Source organism: Myotis lucifugus, unplaced genomic scaffold, assembly GCF_000147115.1.
Source record: "Myotis lucifugus unplaced genomic scaffold, Myoluc2.0 scaffold_76, whole genome shotgun sequence".
Classification (NCBI taxonomy): domain Eukaryota; kingdom Metazoa; phylum Chordata; class Mammalia; order Chiroptera; family Vespertilionidae; genus Myotis; species Myotis lucifugus.
In genome coordinates, this window is record NW_005871124.1 from 4510844 (window position 1) to 4524376 (window position 13533).

The 13533-nt window shown below is 36.4% G+C and overlaps 1 long non-coding RNA gene across 2 annotated transcripts in view; it reads right to left on the reverse strand.

Moving 5' to 3' along the window:
* Window positions 1-3190: 3190 nt before the first annotated feature.
* Window positions 3191-13533, reverse strand: part of LOC102431266 — an 87844-nt gene continuing 77501 nt past the window's right edge. For both annotated transcript variants that reach the window (XR_002829738.1, XR_001348626.2), the window contains one exon: window positions 3191-5151. This is a non-coding gene — a long non-coding RNA (uncharacterized LOC102431266). The remainder of the gene's footprint in view (window positions 5152-13533) is intronic.

A 13533-nucleotide genomic window follows, 5' to 3' on the forward strand; every position in this document is an offset into this window, starting at 1 on the left:
TATACAAAGATAAACTCATAATGAGTTAAAGACTTAAATGTAAGGCCTGCAGTCCAAAAAACTCCTAGAAGAAAATATAGGAAGTAAACTATATGACATCAGTCTGAGTAATATTTTTTTGGAAATGTCCCTTTGAGAAAAGAAAACTAAAAGCTCCTGCATAGCAAAGGACACTTTCAACAAAACAAAAAAGCATGGATGGAACTGGAGAGCATTATGCTAAGCAAAATAAGCCAGTCAGAGAAAGATAAATATCACGTGATCTCAGTCATTTGTGGATTATAATGAACAACATAAACTGATGAACAAAAACAGATCCAGAGACAGAGAAGTGTCGATCAGATCATCAAACCTCAGAGGGAAGGCGGGGGAAGGTGGGGGTAAGGGGGAGAGAGCAACCAAAGGACTTGTATGCATGCATAAAAGCCTAACCAATGGACACAGACACCAGGGGGGTGAGGGCATGAGTGGAGGGGGGTCGAGGGGGTAATGGGGGGGATAAGGACACATATGTAATACCTTAATCAATTAAGAAAAAATGCAGCCTACTGAATGAGAGAATGTATTTGCAAATGATATATCTGATAAGGGGTTGATATCCAACATTCTTGACTTGAGTGGTGGTTACAGAAATCTATTCTGAGTTTTTCATTAATTCATAAATTTCCCATATGTGTGCTATACTTCAGAATTTTAAAAGGGAAGATGAGAGTTTGGAGATGGATGGTTGTGATGGCTACACAATGTGAATGTACTTAATGCCACTGAGCTGTACACTTAGAAATGGTTAAAATGGTAAAATTTATGTTATGTATATTCTACAACAATTAAAATAAAATTGTGAAATATAAAAAGTTAAAAGTTAAATATATGTAATACTTTCAACAAAAAAAGAATAATTTAAAAAGTTAAAAATGGAAAAATATGTGAACAGGAAAATTACAGAAAACCCTCAAAGCTCAAATGTATGAAAAGATGCTCATAATCACTAGTAAACAGAGAAATGTATTAAAACAGTAATACATCACTTTATACCTTGTAGACTGGCAAAATGTTTCATTGTATCAATTGGCAAAGATGTGCATAGGTCTCATTCACTGATGTTGGGAGTATAGTCTGATCAGGCCATTGTAACAGGTATGCTGTGTGTGTGTCCTATGACTCAACAACCCCACTCCTCATGATACATTAAAAGTAATTTCCTATACAGATCCCAAAAGAGATGTGTATTAGAATGTCTTAGGACAATATTATTCATCATGGCAAGGAATTGGTTTCCATTTGGGGTCCATCCCTGGAAATGGCATAGATGAAATGTGGTAGTTGCACTCCATGGAATACCATAAAAATTAGAAGCAGAAAACTGGACATCAACATAGACTGACCTTAAAAACATACTACATAATTTTTAAGAAGGAGACAGCATTGAGTTACAATACCAATTACATAAATTAAAAATACCCGAATGCCAAAACAAGATGTATTTCTCAAGAACATATAAAAGTTAAATGATATATATTAAATAGGTAATTTTGTGTGAAAAACGAGGAAAAATGGGAGTACAGGGTGGTGTCAGATGCTCAAAACTCAGAGGGAAAGCAGGGGAGAGTGGGGGTGAGGGGGAGAGATCAACCAAAGGACTTGTATGCATGCATATAAGCATAAGCGATGGATGTGGACAACCGGGGGTGAGGGTGAGGGCAGGATTGGGGGGATGAGGGGACATTGGGGGGATAAGGACACATTTGTAATATCTTATTCAATAAAGGGAAAAAAAGAAAAAATACAAATAGCCAAGACAGGACACCAATTTAACCAAATGATCAAAGTTAACTTCACCTGTAGTGAGACAAACCAACATAGAGCGCTTTCTGATATGGTGCACTAATATGTATCACTTGGGTACTGTTTTACCAGTCATGTGTAACCTAAATTTAAGTAAAACAAACCATTAGAAATACCCAAATTGAGGGATATTCTACAAAATAACTGGCTTGTATTCTTCAAAAGTGACAAGGTCAAGAAAAACAAAGGGAGGCTGAAGAACTGTTCTGGGTTAAAGGAGACTAAAAACATGGGATTTTTGAGCCAGAAACAGGACAACAGTGAGACAAGTAGTGAAATCTGAGTAAGGTGTCTAATATCTTATATCAATGCTAATTTCCTAATCTTTATAGCGATGTTTCTTAAAATAACACCTTGGGAATTGACAGAATATGTGAGAACACTATATTAATTTTGGCATATAATTCACATACCATAATATACACCATTTTAAAGGGTACAATTTAGTGGTCTTTAGTATATTCACAAAGTTGTGCAACTCCCACCAGAATATTAATTCTAGAAATTTTTCATCAAGAGAAGCCCTACGCCCATTGGCAGTCACTTCCCACTCCCTCCTTCCCATAGCTCATGGCATCCCCATTCAACTACTGTGTCTCTAGACTTGCCTGTTTTGGACATTTCATACAAATGGAATTCTACAATATGTGTTGTGTTTGGCTTCTTTAACTTCGTGTAATGCTTTCAAGATTCATCCAAGTTATAGCATGTATTGGTACTTCATTCCTTTATATAGCTGAATATTCCATTGTATGATATACCACCTTTTCTTTATTCATTCATCGGTTGATGGGCTATTATGGATAGGAATAGTGCTGCTGTGAACATGAGTGTATATGTATTCGTTTAAGTACCTGTTTTCAATTCTTTTGGGTGTATGCCTAGGAGTGAAAATGCTCAGTCATATGAGAACTCCAACGTTTTGAGGAACTGCCAAACTTTTTCAAAACATCTGCACCATTTTAAACTTCCATCAGCAGTGCCTTATGGTGACTTTTTCAAAGCCTGAAATTGTTTCAAAATGGGAACTTTACTGGTTCGTCGAACTTGAAAGGGAAATATAAAGCTTACCATGTGACTAGGAATAAAAACCTGACCGTGTAATTAGGGAGTTCTTCACACCAGGCCCTATTTTCAACACCGTGTTGCTTAATGACAAAGGGACTCAAAGAACATTACAAATGTGGGAGTGGAGATGGGAGAGGGGAAAGTGTCCTTTTGATAATTATGATTTATGAAACATAACCATGTTGCACAAAGACCTGTATCATTCTTCAAAGGCTGTCAAATATATCAAGTGGAATGACTTTCTCTTCCCAACACACACACACAGAGAAGCACAATCTTTTAAAAGCTCCAAGACATTAACTTTATTTTTACTGAATTCAGCATGGGGTGACAAAAATGCATTACATCATTATAATTGACTATTACATCCAGACATTTTAATTTTTCTTAAATGCATTGGGATGACATTGGTTAATAACATTATATAGGTTTCAAATATACATTTCTGTGATACATCATCTGTATATTGCATTGTGTGCCCAGCACCCAAAGTCAAATCTCCTTCCATCACCATAGAGTCAACCCTCTCTACCCTTCACTATTTCTCCACCCCCCTTTTCCTCTGGTAAGCCCCATACTGTTGTCTGTGTCTATGAATTTTTGTTCGTTTGTCTTGTTTGTACATACATTTATCCTTGCATTCCTTATATTCATTTTCTACCTTAAATGTTATTTCATATTAATTAAAATACATATAATTTCTTACTAAAAATCCCTAGTTCATATAACCAAGGGTTTATAACTTCTCCTTAAAGTTACGTTCCTTTATGATGGAGAATTTAATAGTTTAAATTTTTAGTTTTTAATATTTAGAGGATTTAATATATTTACCAGCAGTGGAAAAACAAAGAACAATGTAAAAATGGTTTTCCAAAAGATATTTTCATTCTCTTCTTTCCTTCTGCAAACTGATGTTTTATCTTTACAAGTTATCTGTCATTCCATAGGAAAGTTGCTTGTCTTCCGGTTTCATAAGAAATGGTGAACAGCAGTTAAAAAAATCCAGTTTACTTAAATTCCAAAGTTCACTTCAGGGAAAAATGACAGGGTGGAATGGTTGGGGCAGAGTGAGAGAGATAGATTCTGGTGAAACAGAATCATTCACAAAAGTTACAGGGCTGTGCTATGACTTCTGATAGTAATTATGAATAGAAACAGAATGGTCAATGATTAGAGTTGAGTCAGAGAGAAGGAAGGATAGCATTACATCTTGTCTCTGGCTCATTTTGTTTCATAGGCTGGTGCGTAAGACCATCTTGGATAAAATAAGGTCATTCTTTGCTATGGTGATCAGCGTTCATGGCGTCCTTTCTCTGTCCAATGATAAAGCCCACTGGTTTATGCTTCCTGGAAAACAGTTATTCCAAAACAGCACAGGTGAAGAAGCACTGGTGAGACAGGCATGAAGAACATGTTTCCAAGTAGCCTGAAACCCAGCAGACAATGTAGCTGTTGCTTAACAAACACAGAAATCTACATTGTATGCCAGGTTCAAGCCCCAGACCTGGATGTTGGGCCTGCAAGTCCTCACACAGTTGCCTGCTGTTTCTGATACTTATTCTCTCTACCACAGGGAAAAGACAACCGCAAGTCAGAATGCACTGCTAGGACTTACATACTGCCAGTGCCATTTCCTTATATTGTCATAACATCCCGTTGTCATTATTTAATCATCACATTATTATGAGAATGCCATTTAAAGGTCCAGAGATAAAAAAGATGGATGGGTGGATAAGACAGACAGGTAAATAGGTAGATAGTTTTGTGATCAAATGATTGAGAGGGAGAGAGGAAGGGAGAAACGGGGGGATGGAGAGGGAGAGAGAGAGAGAGAGAGAGAGAGAGAGAGAGAGAGAGAGAGAGAGAGAGAGAGAGAGATTCCACAGGGGGAAGAGAGAAAAATCAATCCATGGATAAAATATCTAGATTTCTCCCACTTCTGGTGTTGAAATCAAATACACGACATCATTTATAAAACCTTAATGGTCCACACATTCTGGCTAATAATGGAAGACTTACCACCCCATAACTTAGTTCTGTGTGTATAAATCAAGGTAAAGTTTTCCAATAACTTTGGCTCAGGACAGTATAATAGAAGCTCAAAGATGCCATCAGAGACCCAGTAGCCAGATGTAGCTACTGATTATAAAAGACAGGATCTACACTGACTACTGAGCCACTGAGGGCACCTACAAATACCAGCAGTTAGATGATCAGCAGAACTTCTGGACAGGAGCTCTGTGGAAGGAAAGAGAACATGTCAATCTTGGAAACTTATCTGAAAAATTTATCAAGAGATTCAATTGCATATTTTATTTATTAACATTCTAACAATAATCTTATGTATACAGTTTAAAACAACCTCTAGATTTATTTACTTATGAAACATGTATTGAGAGTTATATTGAGTGAAGTACCAGATACTCTCTCAGGTGCTAGAGATGCAGCAACAAATAAAAAAGATTAATATCCCTGCCCTTCTAGCATTCATTATTATTTGTGAGAAAATTCAAAAATAATTACTTGGAATATTTTGCAGTAAAATATCTTATATGTGAAAAACAAACAAGAAAAAAAACCCCACAAGAACAACAATAAAAAACCCCACAACCAAACCACCAATCTACCATTTTATTGTGGCCTGGGAGCATCTTTGTTTGCTTTATGTCAGTTTAACTTGGGGAATCTAGCAATGATATACATATGTAAAATAAATTGCAGTAAAATATTGTTTTCTGCTATAAGTTGAGAATGATACACTTATTTCTACCAAATGTCTAAAATAACAACAACAAAAAACTGAAAAAAGGTGTTTACAAAGTAACCAAAGCAGCAAATTACTCAAATGTCAGTTCTAAATTTTCCTCCCATAGTACAATGTAGGTTAAAAAAATTGAAAGATAGTTGTCCACTCCTTGATTTATTCATTTATTCACTCAGCCGCCCCAAAAATGCCTATACCAAGTGACTTCTCTGTATGTTATGCCAGTCACTTGGCATGAAATCCCTCCACTCATGGAACTAAGAGTCTTAAGATTTAAGGTGCGGTTAGGGAAAGACAGAAAAAAAATTCTTTTTTTAAAATTTAAATTCTTTATTATTTAATACTAGAAAAGCGGGGTAAGAGATCAACCGAAGGACTTATATGCATGCATATAAGCACAACAAGACACTGGGGGGGCGGGTAGGGGAGGCTGGGGGAAGTCAATGTGAGGGAGAGAAGGAGACATGTACTACTATTTGTAATACCTTAAACAATAAAAAAATTAAAAAAGAAGGCATTCTTATATTAGCATATGATCACTGTGACCCATTATTGTTTGACTTTTAAAATTATTCTAGATAGTAAATGACTATGCAACTTTGCCCCAAGTACACATGTTTTAGAATCCCACTTTTTTTATGAATTTTAAATGTTTTGGCTGTCACTTAGAAAAGGTTAGGAAAGTTATCCTCAATTGAAAGAAAGACCATACTTAGAACTTTAAGTTAGTATAATTTGGCATGCAGCTGGACTTCTGAATGAGAGCTCTCAATATACAGATTTCAAGCAAATGCTTTAATTATTTAATCACAGATGTCTAATTTTAAGAAGGAACCCACTCGCCAAGTTGTAGTGATACTGATTCACCAGGCAGTTAGCTCTTAGGGGAAGAGGATGGGGGAATTCACAAGGTGAAGTAGGTTTTTGTTTGACTGCTAATTCTTTTTCTTTTTTAAATAAATTGAAAGCAACTCCATCTATGAAGTATATACTGGCATTGCCTAAAACCCAGGGCATATACACCAAAGGGATAACAAAACAGTAACACCCTGTTTATGCATGTTTAACTGAATCTTATCCTCAATGTAGAAATCAAACGTTCATAGAACACAAATTTACGTTTCATAAACCACTAGTGTTAAATGCTCATAACTCTTACAAAGTAGACTCACAATTAAAATGAAGCAAAGATTTAGTTTGGTTAGTTTTAATGCCAAAATCCAAATCATTATCTTTTGTAAATTTGGGTTCATATTTATATTAGAAGAATGATATTTTTAATGCGCAAAGCTTGCCCTATCCATAAATCTTACTAAATCTGAAGAACTATAAAGTTAAGATGGTTATTCCTCCCACTTTTAAATTTTCTACGTAATACAAAAAGGAAAAAGTATAAATAAAATTTTATTTAAGGCTACTTACTCTACAGATCAGTGTCAACTAGCTAATAATACATATCTTAATGTTTATTAAAATACAAACAATAGAATATATAAGGAATATACTATAGCATAGAATACTAACCAATAATACGTTTTCAAAGATTATGAATAAAAGCCAAAGAAATAGGGTCTAAGTAAAAATGTCACATTATATAATTCCATTATCTAACAAGAATACAACTAAGCCACAGGGATGGGTGATAAAACTGTAGCCAAGGTACTCATAACTCAAGTTCTATTCACAGTGTAAACAGTCAAAAGAAAAATAATAAAAAACCTCCATCCGTTCTGGTTTAAGACCATTTATTTGAGGTACACATAATGGGAAAGACAGTTTAAAGGGAGGAAAACATTGATTAAAAGTTAAGCCTGCCACCTGCTGTTGGAAAACTACTTGGAACCAGAATAAAGACCATTTCTTAAAATGTTATGAAGAAGTTGAAGAGTTTACCATCCAGAATTAGAACAGGGGTACCCTATAAACCAAACCAAGAAGTAAAGAAACCCATTGATGGTTAAACTTAAGGTGACAGATATAAAATATTCTCAAACTTTCACTAAAAGAAAAGAAATGCTGCATCGTGGGGCATTCAATGAAAGGAAGAGTAGATTTGACCTGTCTTTTGAACAGATTATCTAATTCTATTTTGCCCCCTATAAGTATATAAAACTTTAGAAAACATAGTTTTTTAAAAGAAATTTTGACCCCATCACTATATGTGGAAGTAAATAAAGAGGAATGAGCAATTTGATAGCATTGTCAGATTGTTAATTTTTCTAGGTCAGAATTGTAAAGTTTAAGTCTAGATGTCCCCTGCAACCCCTATCCATGATATTTCATAGTTGAGTGCATGTACCAGGAGCCTTATATAACTAAATACAAACATGGTCAGCTTCTCAAACATATTTATGACTTGACAGAACACATACAGCACTATGCTCTTCTAACAAAGTCAGTGTTTACTTTAGAAATGAACTAAAACTGCCTCTCATGAGGTAGTCTCATGTTAAGTGTTCTTTTATACACACACACACACACACACACACACACACGGACACTGAAAGGTGTTGGATATGTCTATTACCCGTGATTGTGGTGACGGTGTCATGGGTGTGTGCCTATATTCAAATTAATCAAATTGTGCACAGTGTGTACAGTTCTTTGTGTATCAATTTTACCTCAATAAGGTTGTTTACAAAAAACAAACTGTCTCCCATGTGGTTAAGAACAAAAGTTCAATGAACTCTATAGCTGGGAAAGAAATGCACACATATACACACACTGTGTCACAGGGTGAAATTATGCCAGAGGACAAACCAGTCTTTCAGATACAGGTGTCTAATTAAAGTATGTTCTCATGGACTTTAATTCCTATTGTGTTACGTCAGAGTATTCGAGCCAGGGTCTCTCCATAACTAGCACATGGTTGCAATCCATCCAACTGTTGCATACCTGAGATCCTGTGACTACACTGACCCAAAACATTTCCACCAGCTGATGGTCACTTGATTCTCACATCACTCTGTTTAGTAAATTGCTCTGCAAGTCAACTTGAAGATTTGAGGTGAACATTTCTGAGATGTTCCTGCTCAAGAGTTTTTTATAAAAAGACATTCCTTGCCAAATAATTCTAGTCTGAACAGGCCTGGGAAGGGATGGGGTTGGCATAAGATACTAAAAGAAGCTTCTAAAGGTGAAACCACTCACAGCCCATAAAGACGGACTCAGACTAGTTTTTAAAAATAGTATTTAGCAATCCTTCTCAATAAAAACCAAAATTTTTTAAAACAGGCATTGGATAAAAAAATGAATCATTTTACTCATTAAAAACACGCCGAGAAAAAGGATAGTTTTTACCAAAGTAACAACCTTTTTATGGACAAGTTCCAGAAATTAATTGCACTAAATTCACTTGCAAATATCTCTCTGAAAGAAACCCCTAAGGCATTTTCTTCATACGATGTCTGCAGTGTGCAGTACTGGTGAGGAATTCTTATAATTGAAAAAAGTAAGAGAATTTACATTCTAGCAATGATAAGTAAAAAAAAAAAATCAAAATAAGGTGACTGTTTTCTGAACCTATAAGTAATAGAAAAACTAGTTGGTTCCCCAAGAATTCCTGACTTAAACTTTTATTTAAATCACAATCCATTACTATTCTTTACTATTACTGGAGTTTTTTCAAATTTGTTCTCATTTCCAAGCCTTGGTCTATGTTCTAAAGGCATCAACATTACATACACATGATATTGACAGTTTCATTTATAATCAAATCTCCACCAAGACTGCCTTTGCCACTGTACAGAATCCTCAACATTCAATGTTCTCATGGTACAAAATTCATTTGGTCTCCCCCTTGGCTCTTGCCATCAAGTTTCACTCAGCTCAGATAGATGGAAGGAGGGGCAAATATTTGGCCTCTGCACACTGCTCACCCCAGCCTTCTTCTTCCTCTGCTGGGCTCAGCTCAAAGAGCCTTTCCTAGAATTCTAAGGGACCTTCCTGGAGTCCTCCAGAAAGTTAGTTGCAGGCTACTAGTTAGTTGGCCAGCTCCCTGATTACTCAATTTGTTTGTGTCAGCCAGAAACACAAACCAAACTGCTCTTTATTTATTTATTTATTTAGAAATGTGTCTCCCTATGAGAAGGTGAGCTCCTTGAGGGTAAGAACTGAGTCTTGGTCTTTTGAGATTCTCCAGGTATTGATATTAGATCATACTAATGCACTAGATCCGTGGTTGGCAAACTCATTAGTCAACAGAGCCAAATATCAACAATACAATGATTGAAATTTCTTTTGAGAGCCACATTTTTTAAACTTAAACTATATAGGTAGGTACATTGTTATTAACTTAATTAGGGTACTCCTAAGGCTTGGGAAGAGCCATACTCAAGGGGCCAAAGAGCCGCATGTGGCTCACGAGCTGCAGTTTGCCGACCACGGCACTAGATCATAGGAATCTATTAGTAAACATTTGTCAAATAAAAGAAATCTGAGTGAAGTACTAATAAAAACACTTAAAAAAAAACAATCCCAAATAACCAAAAACAGTGGGAGAGTATCTCCACTTCAGGAAAATTCTTGTATTTCTTTATCCTTTAAACATTACTTGATTTCCATCTTAATTTTATGATACTTTCCTATAATATTTGTGGGTGATTATAAAATCAAGCTATTTATAAAGGAGTATATTTTGCTAACAAAGCATGGCCAGTGAAAGCATTGTCTTATATCATTCCTTGGGGCTCAGAAAGGCTATCTTAACTGCCTTCAATTCTATACAACAAATAAACAAGACCAATGGTGAAATGGAAAAAAATGATAAATTGAACAAGTAATTGCAGGGGGGAGGAAACATTCATATGTTGAAACTTCTTTTGTTTGTGATGGTTATAAAGTGAATGATATTGTAATCAAATGAAGCCTCTTCCAAGAATCGTAGACATCTACTAGAAGCTAACACTGGGCTTCACATATGAGATCTATGGTGTTAAATGAAGGAAAAAGGGGGGGGGATTGGATATGTTTAAACTTCTAGAGAGTGAAAGAAAGATAATAGTATAAAGTCCTAACCTACACATAAAGTATTTATTCCAAGAGTGGTCACCACTGAGTAGATGTGTGGCCAGTTCTTCAACTGGTCCTAAGGAAATCAAGTGTTTTGGTGGTAATATTCAGTACAAAGCAAGGGCCATTAAAGGACTTGACAACAGCATTTTCTCCCCCTTCTGCTCTCATTAGTTGATGCTAGAATATGTCTATGCTCACAGTGGTGGGTTTAGACAGTGTATGGATGGTTCTGTAGAGCAAACGTGTTTGGAGAAATGCTATCAATGTAATTTAAAGTAAGATTCAAAAAATAACAAGAAAATATCAAAAGATCAAGCCCTCAACTTATAATTGGAGATGGATTTTTGAGATGGTCACAGAAGGAGTGTGGAATGTAAAAAGGAAGAGGGATACTGAAGAGGTAGGGTCATTAAAAGTGACAAAGAACAAGAAGGAAAGGTGTTGGTCAATAGGGCCAAGGAGAAAAGGAGTGTTAAGAGAAGGCCAAAACCTAGCCACAACACTAAGGCACTCAATGAGGCAACAGCTTCATGGGCATCCGCTATTAACTAGGTAGAAGGGGAAGTTTATCAGATGGAGAAAACCAGAAGGTTGGGAGAGGAAGGATGAAGGAAGAGGAACTCTTGGGAGTTAAAAAAAAAAGTTTGAAAAGGTGAACATCCGGAGTCCGAGAGAAAGGGAAGATATTCATAGGCCTGGGCAAAGTCAAGAAATTGAGGAAGGAAGTATTTCTTCCTGTGCAGGGTTGGGGAGAGCAGTAGTGGCAAACTTTATCACTAAGTTGGAAAGGGGAAATAACAGAAACAAAACTGCTGTTTATAATGATGGTAAGTAACACAGGGGAAATCTGGTTCCTCTTTCTATGAGTGGAGAAAGAGGTCAGTAGAGGTACTTGGCACTAAAGGATAGTATAACCTTGAAAGAACTGGCTCAAGGAAGATAAGAGAGAGAGAGAGAGTGTGTGTGTGTGTGTGTGTGTGTGTGTGTGTGTGGTGTTGGGGATAATCTGAGGAAGTGTGAATGGCCGTGTGCTGAAGGAATAATTTTCAGTAAAAAACAAACAGCAAAACCCTCTCATTTAGACAAAACGGCAAGGCATAAGAACTCAAAAATCAAAGGGAACTCTCAAATTCTAATGAGAACACACTGGATGTCAATTGGCAATGCGAGAAAAGCAGTGAACTTCGGAGTCTGATGAGCAATCCAAACCACAACTGGGGTATCCAGACTCTGGGTTGCCTATAAAATCCTATGTGGATGTGACAAGCCAGGAATGAACCCAGTTTACCTAACTAAGCCCAGAATTACCTTGTCCCCTTCCCAACTCAATGTTCTAACCCCATGTTCATTCTCCTGCCTTCCATTTCTAGCTAGTATGTAATGGCATCAAACTATTCAAATTTCCCACTGACAATTATTATTCATTCTGACACTGCCTCTTTTATAAGTCCTATCCTGATTATTAAACTTTCTGTGGTCTGGGAAAGGAAACAAACTATAAAGAAATCCATATGATAATTATTTTCATCCTACTACTGAGATCATTAATAGTTAGCACAAATCCTATGTTGATAGGAAAGAGCTGTTGTGTACATCACCACTTTTCCTTCATATTTGCCCTTATGGAAGCCAGGAGGGGACATGGAATTAGGGATGGAATAAATAGAGGTACTTAAAAGAGCAGAACCTGTAGGATTTGGTGGAAAAGCAAAATAAAAGAAACCAAAAATATGGATTCCCTCTATTGAATTTTATCCTCAGACAAAACCTTACACTCTTTGTGCTCTCATATTATTATATCTTCTGATTTTCTAAGATTAGAATAAACCTGGATAAATTTTAAAAGCATGAATAGAAAGTTAGAAACGGGAACTCTGGGATTAAGTCAAGAAACGGGAACTCTGGGATTAAGTCAAATTTTAGATGTGCCACTAGGGACAGACAGAAAACTCAGGAAAATGATCTTTTAAAGAAGAATTAAAAATAATTCAGTACACAAAATTTCATTTATTATGAAACTTGACAATCTTGATGGAAACCATGGGGCAACTAAGGGAATTAAGCTCTCATGTTTCCGTGTTGGTTTCACAAAGCCACTCACTCAATTCATGCCCTCAGCAATCAGGCCCGATGAGGGAAATCACATAGTAAATTTCAGAACGCACTGTGTATATGGTGCTGTCCAGCTACTATGGCTCATTTCTATAGGAATCTTTGACCCTTACAACCTTAAGGAGCTGGTGGTTGTTATCCATTTACAGAACAAGATTAGAGGGGATCATTGTCATAAATGCCTCATATACAAATAGAAGGAACGCCAGTAACTGTCTGACATATTGATGAGCAAAGAGTCCTGGTCAAATATTCAATGACATGACTTTCGGGAAGCAGCACGGTGTCGTAGGGAGAATGGTGACCTCTGCTCAAGAAGATAGGGGCTCTGTGATCCAGCCAAAGAGCTTGGCTTCCTTGGGTTTCGGGTTGTTCCCCAAGCAAATGAGGATAATACTGATCCTATCTACAATGGTATCATTGAGATGATCACACAAAATGAGGTCCATGAAAGTACTTTATCAATTTTCATGCACTCTGCAAATAGAAGAGATTTATTTCTCTAATGGTAGACTCTGAAGGTGGTATTTTCATGTCTTATTTTTGCAATCTGAACCCCACTTCACATGCTTTCGCCCTCATCATATGGTGAGTGCTACAGTAGTGTTTAAGTGCAAATGCTTATAAACCAGGCAGATGGCTTGCCCCATAGTGCTGAACAAGATACTTCCTGAACCACTTGTTTCAATGCCTCGTAAACAGGAGCAGCTAAAGCTGTCACATTTATGTTT